The 13,256-nt window shown below is 36.0% G+C and overlaps 1 long non-coding RNA gene across 1 annotated transcript in view; it reads left to right on the forward strand.

Annotated features, from left to right (window-relative positions):
* Nucleotides 1-324: 324 nt before the first annotated feature.
* LOC127544389 (uncharacterized) overlaps nucleotides 325-13,256 on the forward strand; it is a 98,144-nt gene continuing 85,212 nt past the window's right edge. The window contains exon 1 of the long non-coding RNA XR_007949432.1: nucleotides 325-431. This is a non-coding gene — a long non-coding RNA (uncharacterized LOC127544389). The remainder of the gene's footprint in view (nucleotides 432-13,256) is intronic.

Consider the following 13,256-nt stretch of genomic DNA (forward strand, 5'->3'; position numbering starts at 1 on the left):
AGGTTGTATGAATTCCTAGGATCACATAGCTAGTAAGTGTCTGAGGCTGGATTTGAATTTGGGTCTTTCTGATTCTAGATCTAGTTTTCTATTCACTGTACTACCTAATTGCTCCTTACACCAAACTTGCACCTTGGTTCAAGATAGCTCTTTTTGGTGACAAAAGGAAAAACTTCCAAATGATTTCTAATCATGTAGCCGTTAACAGAGCTGATTCTCTCTGTGACCTGAAAAGGTTGGCCCATCCCCCCATTTTGTTCCCACAATTCATAGACATAGGTCATAATGAGCCTCACTCAGTGCCTCTCCCTGTCAAAGCTCACACATAGGTCAATCAGTTGGGCTCCAAACACGATGGAAAGAAATACTAGTAAATTATTCTGATTTATAAGCAAGGATGAATAATGATGGAATGTCATGACCACCTCGAGGTAAAAGCCCTCCTCCTTCCTCCTCCCTCCCCCGATTTCAGATCATTAACTTGTTCTACTGAGCTAATCTTCTGCTGGGCTATGTAGCAGGTTTCTCTGGCTCCCCCAGAACTAGGCTGGACAGTCTATTGATCATCACCATTAGCCTCCACTCTGATGCTGTTTTAATGTTCCTAATGAGTAATGAGAGTGGATCAGAAGCAGCAACCCCCAGGAGCTAGCTGGCCATTTCTGTGTCTTCCCCTGAGCATCCTTTTTCTCAGTAAATTTTTGTCTCAGTCAGGCTACATCAAATCTAGTCTCCTACTGGTTTGTATCAGGGGACATTATGTACAGCAGAGAAAAACAGCCACCCTCTTTCTGTGTGCTTTCCATAAGACACTACTTTTTTACTGATAATAAGTCTGGATCCCTATTGGTTTCTCCAAGAGTACTTCCTATTCTATGGTGCTTAAGCTTGACAGCCTTGGTTATTATTTCTCTTCATTGAGGGGTGAAATGAAAGACTTCAAGCCTCTTCCCTGCTGTAGGTTCCCTCTTCTGATCTTCCTTCTTTCCTTCCTTCCTTCCTTCCTTCCTTCCTTCCTTCCTTCCTTCCTTCCTTCCTTCCTTCCTTCCTTCCTTCCTTCCTTCCTTCTTTCTTTCTTTTCTTTCTTTTTCTTTCTTTTTCTTTCTTTCTTTCTTTCTTTCTTTCTTTCTTTCTTTCTTTCTTTCTTTCTTTCTTTCTTTCTTTCTTTCTTTCTTTTTCTTTCTTTTTCACCTTTCTGCCTTTCCTTCTTTCTTTTTTAATCTCAACATCTGAGGTAACCTGGGTTTCAAGCTAAGTCAGTTTTGTTTGAAACTCATCTAATTGTCTGAGACACATACTTTTTGATTTGAATTACTAAATAGATGTAGGGTTTATCTGCAATTGCTTTCCAAATTAATGGTACTGATGACTGAAGTTTTGTGCCTAAGTCACATCACTTCTGAGGCTTGTATTTCCATAACTCTTTTTTGTACCTAGTATCCCCCTACTCTCCCCTACCTCCCCCTTTTTACCATTATTTGATTGAGAAATTTCTTGCAAAATAAGTGCCATGAATTAATATTGGTGGTTACTAAATGGTAGTGAGGATAGAATATCGGAGGGAAGAAGAGCTGAGTTCCACACCTGTCTCAAACACTTACTAGTAGTATAAGTGAATAAGTCTGAGCAAGTCTCTTAACCTCTGTCTGCCCCAATTTCCTCATCTGTAAAAGGAGGCTAGTAACAGCACCTACCTTTCAGGGATGTTATGGGAATCAGATGAGTTAACACATAATGCACTTTGAAAGTCTTAAAGCTTACAGGAATGTTTGTTGTTGTTGTTAATATCTGATATAAATAGCCATTTTGTGTGAGGCTGAGTCTATCACTGTCACTGGGATGCTGACAGGTTTAACAACGTAAATCACATATCTCGACTCTTTTTTCTTTCCCTCTCATACTTTCTTTCCTCAAGTTTTATTGATCCATATTTTATCATTGTCATTTCATTTTATTAATCTCCATGCCCAAATAAAAAGATAATCTGATCATTTATAACAAAGAATAGCTGTTATAAAAGGAACCAACTGACTAGCTATCATAACAACTGATCATGTCTGGCAGCAAGTGCAAAATATGGCACTCTTTTGAGAGTAGGAAGTTTTATTTCCTCTTCTAGTATCAGTATTTTGATATTTATATCAATATTTTCTAGTATTTGATTTGAAATTTAATGCTTGTTTATATTGTTTTCATTCACATTAATTATGATTTACGATTTTCATCCAATTCTATTTTCTTAATTCTGTAACAGTTCATATCTATCTTCCTACATTTTCTTAATTACTCATAATCATCTTTTATAAAGTATGATACATTAATATTCCCATCTATTCATATATCTGATTTTGTCATTCCACAATTAATAGACAACCACTTTGTTCCTGGTTTATTGCTATCACAGCAAGTGTCACTATAAATATTTCAACAGCTGGCTGACATCTTTTTCTGTCCTTGCCTGTGTCAATCCTTGCTTTTTGAAAATTACATTTTCTGGCATAGGTACAGTTGCTAGGAAGTAGATATGATGATTGACATGAACATTGAAAGACAAAAAGATAAATTTTTGTTTTTTTGTTTATCTGAGGTAGAAGTTCAGCAAAACCAAGTAATCAGTCAATAATCAATAAACATTTACTAAGTACTTACTATGTATCAAACACTGTACCAAACAATGGAAATACAAAAAGAAGAAAAAGACAGTCCCTGCCCTAAAGGAGCTTATAATATAACGGAAAGACAACATATAAACAAGTATAGAGGAATCAAGCTATATACAGGATAAATAGAAAATCATTAATGGAGGGAAATCATTAGAATTAAGAAAGTTTGGGGAAGACTTACAGTAAGGTCACTAGTTGGAGCAGAAGAGGAAGAGTATTGCAGGCATGGGAACTAGGCAGAGAAAATGTCCAGAGCCAGGAGGTGGAATGTCTTGTTTGTGGAATCAAAGACTAGGTATAAGAAGATTAGAAAGGTAGAAAAGAAGTTTTGAAGGTTTTGAAGGACTTTCAATTCTAAAAAATATTTTGAATTTGATGCCAGAGGCAATATAAGACCTACTAGACTTAATATGAATAGGGAAAGAATGTGACATGATTGGACCTGTGCTTTAGGAAAATCATTTTAGTGGCTAAATGGATGATGGATTAGAGTGAGGAAAGACTTGCAGAAGGCAAATCCATTAATAGGCTATTGAAATAATCAGACATGATATGAGGAGAACCAGCAGATAGTATCATAGGAGAGAAAGAGGTTCAAGAAATTCAAGAAATGCTGCAAAGGTAGAAAGGGCTTAAGTTGTGAGCATAAAGGACTAGAAGGATGGTATTCTCTGCAATAAGAAATAAAACAAAGTGGGGGATAGTGGGGGAATTTAGAGAGAAATTTATTGAGTTCAGCTTTGTACATATTGAATGTAAAATGTCTACCGGACATCCAATTCAAGATTTCTGAAAGGCAGAGATGCAAGATGAATGGTCAGAAGAAAGTTTGAGGCAGAATAGGTAGATTTAAGAATCATCAGCACAGAGATGATAACTGATTCCACGAGAACTGATGAAATAATGAAGTAAAGTAGAATAGAGGGAAAGGGTCAGAATATAAAGAAGAGGGCCCAGGATAGAACTTTGTTGGCTGTAAGAAATGAGCCATCAGACAAGAAGAAATTGAAAATAAGATGACAGAAGGTGCAATGTTTTGGAGAAGATGGAATGCAATGAGATCACTTGAACAAGTAGAGGAGTTAACCTTGCTAAGAAGTAAGCCTATTCATTATGTAGATAAGAATTAAGAAGGAAACAGTAGCAGAAGGCATTTGAGTGATAGGAGATGAGAAAGAGGGGAGAATAGAGAATTATAACAAATGACCTCGATTATTTTTCCTGTAATAATGAACCATGGATCTAAGCTAAGAAGTAGAAGAGAAAGAACCATGGAAAGTTTGAGGAAGAATGAAAAGGTTTGGAAGATCCACTGTGGAGAGTAGAATAGTGAGTTGACAAAGGAGATATAGTAGGACTTCCCAACAGTAGGGATAGACCAGTTGAGTTTGTATAACATAAATTTGTAGTAGACTCAGTGATATGACATTCAAAAATTTATCCATGCTTCTGAAGTCTTTAATGGCAAATTTGTGCCATTGAACACATATTAACAAAAGAGAAAAATAGAACACTAATCAGCACACAGCTAAAAATAGCAGAAATCTAATAGATTAATAATCTCAAAAAATCCAACAGAATCTTAAAAATCAAAGGTGAAATTTCAAGAAAATTAAAATTGAACTAATTGAAATGAAAATGGAATGAATGAAACAATTTTTTTTGTTGAAAGACCAATAAAAATGACAAAATCATTAGTTAATTTTGAAAAGAGTAGAAATACAAATTACCAAAATAAAAAAAAATCACAGGGGAGAATTCTTTTTTTTTTTAAATTTTTATTTAATAATTACTTTATATTGACAGAATCCATGCCAGGGTAATTTTTTTAACAACATTATCCCTTGCACTCATTTCTGTTCCGATTTTTCTCCTCCCTCCCTCCACCCCCTCCCCTAGATGGCAAGCAGTCCTATATATGTTAGATATGTTGCAGTATATCCTAGATACAATATATGTTTGCAGAACTGAACAGTTCTCTTGTTGCACAGGGAGAATTGGATTCAGAAGGTATAAATAACCTGGGAAGAAAAACAAAAATGCAGATAGTTCACATTCGTTTCCCAGTGTTCTTTCTTTGGGTGTAGCTGCTTCTGTCCGTCATTTATCAATTGAAACTCAGTTAGGTCTCTTTGTCAAAAAAATCCACTTCCATCAAAATATGTCCTCATACAATATCATTGTCGAAGTGTATAATGATCTCCTGGTTCTGCTCATTTCACTTAGCATCAGTTCATGTAAGTCTCGCCAGTCCTCTCTGTATTCATCTTGCTGGTCATTTCTTACAGAACAATAATATTCCATAACATTCATATACCACAATTTTCCCAGCCATTCTCCAATTGATGGGCATCCATTCATTTTCCAGTTTCTAGCCACTACAAACAGGGCTGCTACAAACATTTTGGCACAGACAGGTCACAGGGGAGAATTCTTAATGAAAAGAGCCTATAAAACAATTTATCAGAAACTATTTAAGTGTCAATTAGGTAGCACAATGAATAAAGCACCAAGGAAGAATTGAGTTCAAATCTAGCCTTAGACACTAATTGGCTATGTGACCCTGGACAAGTCACTTAACCCTGTTGCTCTCAATTCTTTTCGTCTGTAAAATGAATTGGACAAAGAAATTCTTCATCTGTAAAATGAATTGGAGAAGGAAATTTTTCATCTGTAAGATGAATTGGAGAAGGAAATGGCTAAATCACTCCAGTATCTTTGCCAACAAAACCCTAAATGGGGACAATGAGAGTTGGATACAACTGAAGCAATTGAATAACAAAATTCAATTAAATACCAACAAAACTGAAAACTTAAGCAAAATATCCACTACAATATCAATGACTTTAATTAATAGAACAATAAATAGATAAACTTAACAATAGAATTCCAGAAAGAGAAAATGAGTGGGTTATAAATAAGCTTCATGGAGGGAACAATTCCAGGATCAGACGGATTTACAAATGTAAGCAAGAAAAGAAAAATGCTTTAAGTAATGAGAACTCAGTGAACTATGTAATCATGGTCAACAGACACATCTGAGAGAAAGACTGCAGTACAAATAGGCATCTCCCCATAGCAACTATTTCTTTTTTTTTCTTTCCTCTTTAGTACCTCATAACCACCTAAGGGTTATAAACCAACAAAAGAGGGACATTTTTGTCAATGATAAAGTGATTACCTAAAAGGGAAATAATACTTATGCTAATTATTTCATAGATTGGTTGTGAGGGAAGTGACATAAATCTTTAATAATTATGTAACTATGAATCATTATAATTTTTATCAGATTTGTCATTATATTGGTCAGAGAAGATCTTGGTGAGTTACTCCCAATACCAATGCAGATTAATAACTTCTCTGAAATTTATGGCCTTGGAGTGTCCCAAGACATTGAAAGTTTAAATTAACTTGCCCATGACCACACAGCCAGCATATGCCAGAAGTGAGACTTGAACCCAGGCCATCCTCACTATACAGCCAGCTCTATCCACTGTAACCTTGCTCCTGCCAGACTTGGTGGTTTTGGATAGAAGCAGATTTACATGATTAGACTAGAAATAATTATTATCAAATCAAGTATCCAGCAAACTACTTTCCCTCTACTACATATTCCACTTTATCCTAGGAGAAATTATGTTCCAAGTAAACTGCTTGAAAGGAAAAATGAAAGATAGTGTTGTTAGAAATTAAGACACAAAAGGGAGACTCCTGCTCTTACTTCTTCTAAGTATGAGCACTGGGAAGATTAGGACTTAATTAGAACTCCTGCTTCAACATAGTAGGTTATAAAACATGGAAAGTCAATCAAATGCACAGATACCACAAATACCCAGAAATTTAGGCAGAGATCCATAGGTGTGGAAGCAGGCAGAGAATAGGTTAAGAGTAAACTTGGAAAACATCAAATTATCTAGGGAAAGGCAATCTCTGGAGCAAATCATAAAAGGTAGAAGAAACCTTGAAAGCAGGCCCTGGGAGAGACAAGGGACTCATGGGCAGTGAGGCAGAGACTGAGATTGCAGTGGGCTCTGGGAAGAGTAATTAAACAGGCTGTTTTGAATGGCACACAAAGGCACTGAGTCATGGGCCAGGGAGGTGATAGTTCCCCTGCACTTGGGCGATACAGTTCTGGGGAAAAGAGTATTCAATTTTGTTACTTATGAAGCAGAAAGATTTAGGCAAATTGGAGGAGGTTCAGAAAAGAAACATGAAAAGAAAGGATGATTGGCTTCTGAGGAAAGATTAAAAAAGCCTATAGCTTTGCTAAGTGACTGTCATAATAGTCTACAATTATAGTGCTTGGAAGACATAAACATCATAGAGAGAGGGGGATTACTGAGCTAGGTTGCAAAGGGAGTCAATCAAGGATGATAGAACTTATTTAAGAATGCTTTTTCTTCTTTTTTTTCCTTTTGAAAGGTTGAACTTGAGAAAAACTTTTTAGCAGAAAGAATCAGTCAAGAAAGCTTTATTAAGTACTTCTCATCTACAAAGCACTGTGTAGGAATGAGAGATATGAAGATATTTGAAACACATTCCCTGTCCTCAAAGATCTTATAGTCTTCTTGAGGATATAACACACAGAGACAAAGATAATGAAAATTAGATGGCAAATATTAAATGAGTGGAGAGCAAGAGTAAGTGGTATGGAAGTTCAAAGTAGGTAGACATGATTTTCAATTGGAATAATAAGGCTCTCTGTTCCCTTTCACAGTTAAGATCCTGGAAAGAAGAAGAAAAACATTTATACTTGCTCTGTGCACATTCACTTTTGAACACTTTCCATTTGGTCTTCTCCCTTGCTCACTGGACAGATGTTGCTGTTTTCAAGGTTCCCAAAGCTCTCATAACTACAAAATTCAATTTCAAGCCTTTTCTTCACTTCTCTGTAGCTTTTGTCACTGTTAACCAAACCCTCTTCCTGGATATCTTCTCCTCCTTGGGTATCTCTCTTTGGTTATCTTTCCATTTGACTGATCATTTCTAGTGTGTTTCATTTTTTTAGCCCATCATGTACAGAATATATTTAAACACATTAGATCTTAGGACTCAGCAACATTGCCGGCCATGAGGATGAAAAGAGAGTTGTATATTTTCTATAACCCTCAAACCCATGTCCATATGTGCATGGGATCCACTTTTTTTTTTATTATAATAGCTTTTTATTTCCAAGATCTATGCATGGGCAATTTCTCAGCATTGACAATTGCAGATCCTTTTGTTCCAATTTTTTCCTTCCTTCTCCCCATCCCTTTCCCCAGATGGCAGATTGACCAATACATGTTAAATATGTTAAGGTATAGGTTAAATACAATATTAGTATACATGTCCAAACAGTTATTTTGCTGAACAAAAAGAGTTGGACTTTGAAATAGTGTACAATCAGCCTGTGAAGGAAATCAAAAATGCAGGCAGACAAAAATAGAGGGATTGGGAATTCTATGTAGTGGTTCATAGTCATTTCCCAGAGTTCAGTTCATTATTGCTCTATTGGAACTGACTTGGTTCATCTCATTGTTGAAGATGGCCATGTCCATCAGAATTGATCCTCATATAGTATTGTTGTTGTAGTATAATGATCTGCTGGTCCTGTGCATTTCACTCAGCATGGGATCCACTTTTTTAAAAAAATTAGATCATAAGCTCCTTGAGGAGAGTGACTGTCTTCTGCTTCCATTTGTATTTCCAAGCTTGGCCCATTGCCCCACATTTAATAGGCATTTAATAAATATTTATTGGTAGATAATGCTGATAGAGAGTGAGGTTTGATTGGAAGCTATTTGCTCCTGCAGACTCTGTTGCTGATTCTATTCACTGATGGGACTTCTTTGACTCTGGGGAGTGGAGCAGAGGAGAGGGAAAAACTCCTTCCTTGGCCTGTATAATTTTCTCTCATGGCTTTTACTATAGTTCCTCTGTCATACAGGTGCCTAATTTTGGCTTGTTATACTATAAATGTATCTAAGGGGATATCTGTATCTTTTGAGTTAACCACAAGATAATTCCTGTATGGTATCATCCATCTTTATGAAATGATCAAAGCTCTTTATTCCTTTCAAATTAAAAATTTATTCACACCTAATTTACGCTTTTGATTAAATGATTAAGTTTAGTTCTCTGGACTTTCTGTAGTTACATTAATTATGACAAGGATAGAAATATTTGTATGTCACAACATCTTTGAGCTCTAGTTTCCCCATCTACAAAATGGACATTATTACACTTGTAACTCTTATTATATAACCCCAAGATTTTTGTGAAACAAGTGTATATATAAGTAGACAATTTTTTATCGAAGTACAAACTATATATGTGTGTGTGTGTGTGTGTGTGTGTTTGTGTGTGTGTGTGTTTTAGACAGTGAGGTAGAACAATGGATGTGTAGTGAAAATATTTGTGTTCAAGTCCAGACTCTGCCAGATAACAGTGTCACTATGAACAAATCACTTAATGCTTCTGAGCCTCAGTTTCCCCATCTGTAAAAGAGGGAGAATACTTATACTATTCACTTCACAATGGAAAAAAGTTATTTTTTAAGATTGTAAAATATCATTTCACTATGAGCTATTTTATTATTATTAATTCTATTCAATTCAGAGAGCATCAGATTCTGTCTTCCCCTTCCTGGGGAGATACTATCCCACTCATGGTCTTTTTCTATGGTGCTCTGCCTTTGTATTGCCCTTCTTATGTCCTTTGGCATAACTAGTTCCTTTGGTTCTTAAATGGAGCTAGGCCTGAGCCATTTTCCTGACTTCAATGAGCTGTCTTAGGTATTCTCTGCACTGATAGATAGATCCAGGTATCTTCCATGGCTTTTCTTGGATTATTCCTTTGTTATTATTCCCTTATGTGCTGGAAGCATTTACCCATAGATTATAGGAACTTTAAGGACCATTCAATCCATACTTTCTCCAATTTCTCTTTTCATTTTCTTTATTTTTTCAGATAAGGAAATTGATTTGATTCAGAGAATATGTGACTCGATCTTAAAGTCACACAGTCAGACAATACCCAATACCAGAAATGGGATTTTTTTAATTTGTTTTTTTTTTTTTTTTGACTGAGGCACTTAGAGTTAAGTAACTTGCTCAGGCTCACAGTTAGGAAGTGTTAAGTGTCTGATTTGAACTCAGGTCCTCCTGATTTCAGGGCTGGTATTCTATCCACTGTACCACCTAGCTGCCCCTCAGAAATGGGATTTGAATGCAAATAGTTTGATTTCTAATCTAGTCCTCTTTCTACTTTGGAGAGCTTGCCATGGGCTCTGCTCCTCTCTTCATCCAGAACAGCAATCTCTGGACCAGACCTCCAGAAAGAATCCCCTATTTCCTGAGAGAATTAATCTGTTCAGTTTTGAAATTCCCACCCTAAGGTTGAGCTGTTTGAAAAGGGAGTGCTAACTCACTCAATTCATTATATTTAACTGGCCCTGATCTACAATTCATATCGCTAGAACACCTTGCTTTATGTTCTATTGTCTCTATCCATGCTCCTCCCCCATTCTCATTTCCTAATTGACCAAAAGTCTTTTCCCTGGCTACCAGTCCCCTATTTGTGCTGTTTCTACTATTATAATAAATATAAGTATCTCGAGGGTGGAAACTATTTCATTTTTGTATTTATATCTCTAGCATCCAACACAGGTTCTGGTGTAAAGTGGTTGTTTAATAAATATTATTCATTCTTGCATTTCCTTCATCTACACTACCTCTCAAAGAAGGGCTTTTAGTTCCAGAGTGATTTTGCCCTAACTATAGTCCAATGATCAGAAATATTCTGAATCATCAGTATATTTTTCCTTCTACCACTTCCTCCATCTTTCCTCCAGATAAAATGTCACTTGGTCCACTTGACACATTCCCCTGTAGATCCTTGGTACAAAAGAATGACAGAAAAGGTGTTATCAGGTTTCCTCACTAGGCTGCCATTCTTCTTTGTCCTTCCCTATATGTCTTTCTGTTTTGTTGTGTTTCTCTGCTTCCTCGCTGCAAAATAAACAGATTGCTACTGATGTTTTACTCTTGCCAGGACATTGTCATTGTTTAAATAAGCTCCTGGCTATTAAGCACAACACCAAAAACCAGATGTCATTTTGACTTGGTGTTTAATTCAATACTAAAGTACAACACAGAGGCAGCAGGAAACTCAGAGGGAAAGCAGCCTTTGTTCTCTTAAATAAAATGAATTTCAAAAAAACCATGGCCATCAGTTACCCCATGAAACAGACCTGCATCTTGCCATGTGCCTTGGATCTGAGGAACATAGGAAAAGTGCCTCTAAGATAAGGAATAGTGAATAATGTAATTTTAAACAGGCATCACCAGCAACAGATTTTCTGTCACCCTGATCAATTATTGAAGATGAAATTCATATGCCAGAGAGAAATGAGTGTTGTTATTTAAAGGGAACAGACAATACTATCTCTTGGTGCAGAGTTTTATTATTTAGGGCCAGATTTTCCAATCTACTATCTGTGATTTTCTGCCAACTCTTCAAGTCTCATCATTCCTATATGTGATTAGTTATCAATTCATTGCTATCAGAGAACTAAATTTGGATTGGGATCTAAGCCTTGAGTCCAACTTCCAAATATATGCCCAATTTTTTGTTGTATATGCTTTTAAAAGTGACTGTGAAAAAAAAACATGGTATGAAGATGTCCTATTTTTAAAAATCAGCTACATTTTACAGCTGGTCCTTGGGAGTAACTATAATTACTTTTTCCCTAGATAGGTTCATAAGGCATAGTCAATGGCATGAAACTAAGTCAATCTTATAGGATTTTACTTTGCTTTAGTTAACTTTGATGTCTCTGTTGTAAACTAGGTCATTTTCAAGTTTATAACTGGTAATTTATAGTGTTTCTAGTTCTTAACTTATAGTCAAAACTTCTATAGAATTGAGTGTTTAATGAAAAATTTAAAACTATATTGGGTGACATTGTACAAAGAGGAATAGCTTTTTCTTCATAATACCCAGGATTGAAATCCTGATTCTTCAACACCCCTGGGAAACTCTTTAAGCCTATGAATTATGATGTAGTTGTCTTTTCACTTTGGTGGACATTGTTTCTATACTGGGAGTTCTCTGCATCAAGGAAATCACAGGTCTAGACCAAAAATTTTTTTTTTCATATTAGCATGATTATAACTTTTATATGTAAAATTGCTTCCTTCCCTTAACCAGCCTTGGGGCACCAATGCAGTAATTAAAACATTTAAAATAACCATCAGCATCATGAATAAAATATTAGATTGCTTTTATCATTTTTTCATGTCTAAAACTTTAATTTAAATGAGTTTGCTTGGCAGAGATCCTGAAGAAGCAGCTAATAATAATAATAATGACAGTAGATTAATTTATATAATACTTTAAGATATGCTAAGTACTTTATACACATTACATAGCAGGGAATATCACCTCTATCCCTACCCTGACCTACTCTCAATAAGCTGATCAGGGCTAGCCTGCTCATCCTTCTTATATGCATATGATCTCATTTGAGACTCAAATATTCCTCTAAGGCAGGTTCTGTTATTATCTCTATCTTACAGATAGGCAATTGTGAATCATAAAACTTAATTGAGTTATCCAATAATCAATATAATTGAGTTAGCTAAAACTCATTACTATGACCTAGGCTATTTCCTAGGATAAAGTCCAATACCATGCCCACTCTAATCCAGTACATTTCAGCTACTGAAGAGATCTACTATAAAAGATAAATAAAAATAAAATGTATTAGGATGATAAGAACTGACATTGAAAAAGTAGAATATTTGGTGGGATGTATCAGGCTGGGCACAGCTAGCCGGGCTTTTGTATGTCATCTTTACCTATTTTGTCTATATCTATTTATACATGTATATTTCTCTCCCTCTGTCTCTGTTTCTGTCTGTCTCTGTCTCCCTCCCTCTCGTTTTCCCTTCCTCTTCCTCCCTTTCCCTCTCCCCTCTCCTTCTCTCTCTCCCTCTCTCTCCCTCTCTTTTTGTCTCTTTCTGTCTTTCTCTCTCAATCTATCTATCTCAATCATCTATAGGTATAAATGTATGTTTCATGTTTTGTTTTTACCAAGACACTTCAGGAACTAAGAATTCCACTAATCATTTTCGGTGCTGCTTTAATAAGGTGGCAAACCAAATTAAAAACAGGGTCTGTGCTTGCACTAGACTGCTATATCCAACTCTCTTGGGCTTGCTTTGGGCTTAGCCCTTGAACTCTGGATGGTAGTGCAGGACTTTTCTATACTGTGTGTGTTATTTCTTTTATTCTTTCCTTAAAATCGAACAATCTTGGTCTTAGTCTATGTGGAATGCTCTCCATCCTCACCTCCATTTCCTGGCTTCCCTGACTTTTCTCAAGTCTCAGCTAAACACCTATCTTCTGTAGGACACCTTTCTCAATCCCTCTTAATTCTAGTCCCTTTCCTCTGTTGATTATTTTCAAATTCCCCTGGATTCACTTTGTTTATTCATTGTTGTTCAGTCATGTCTAATTCCAATTAAGGTTCTCTTGGCAAAGATAATAGAGTGGTTTGCCTTCTCTAGCTCACTTTATAAATGAGGAAACTGAGGCAAACAGGGTTAA

This window comes from Antechinus flavipes, chromosome 1, assembly GCF_016432865.1.
Source record: "Antechinus flavipes isolate AdamAnt ecotype Samford, QLD, Australia chromosome 1, AdamAnt_v2, whole genome shotgun sequence".
In the NCBI taxonomy this organism is placed as follows: domain Eukaryota; kingdom Metazoa; phylum Chordata; class Mammalia; order Dasyuromorphia; family Dasyuridae; genus Antechinus; species Antechinus flavipes.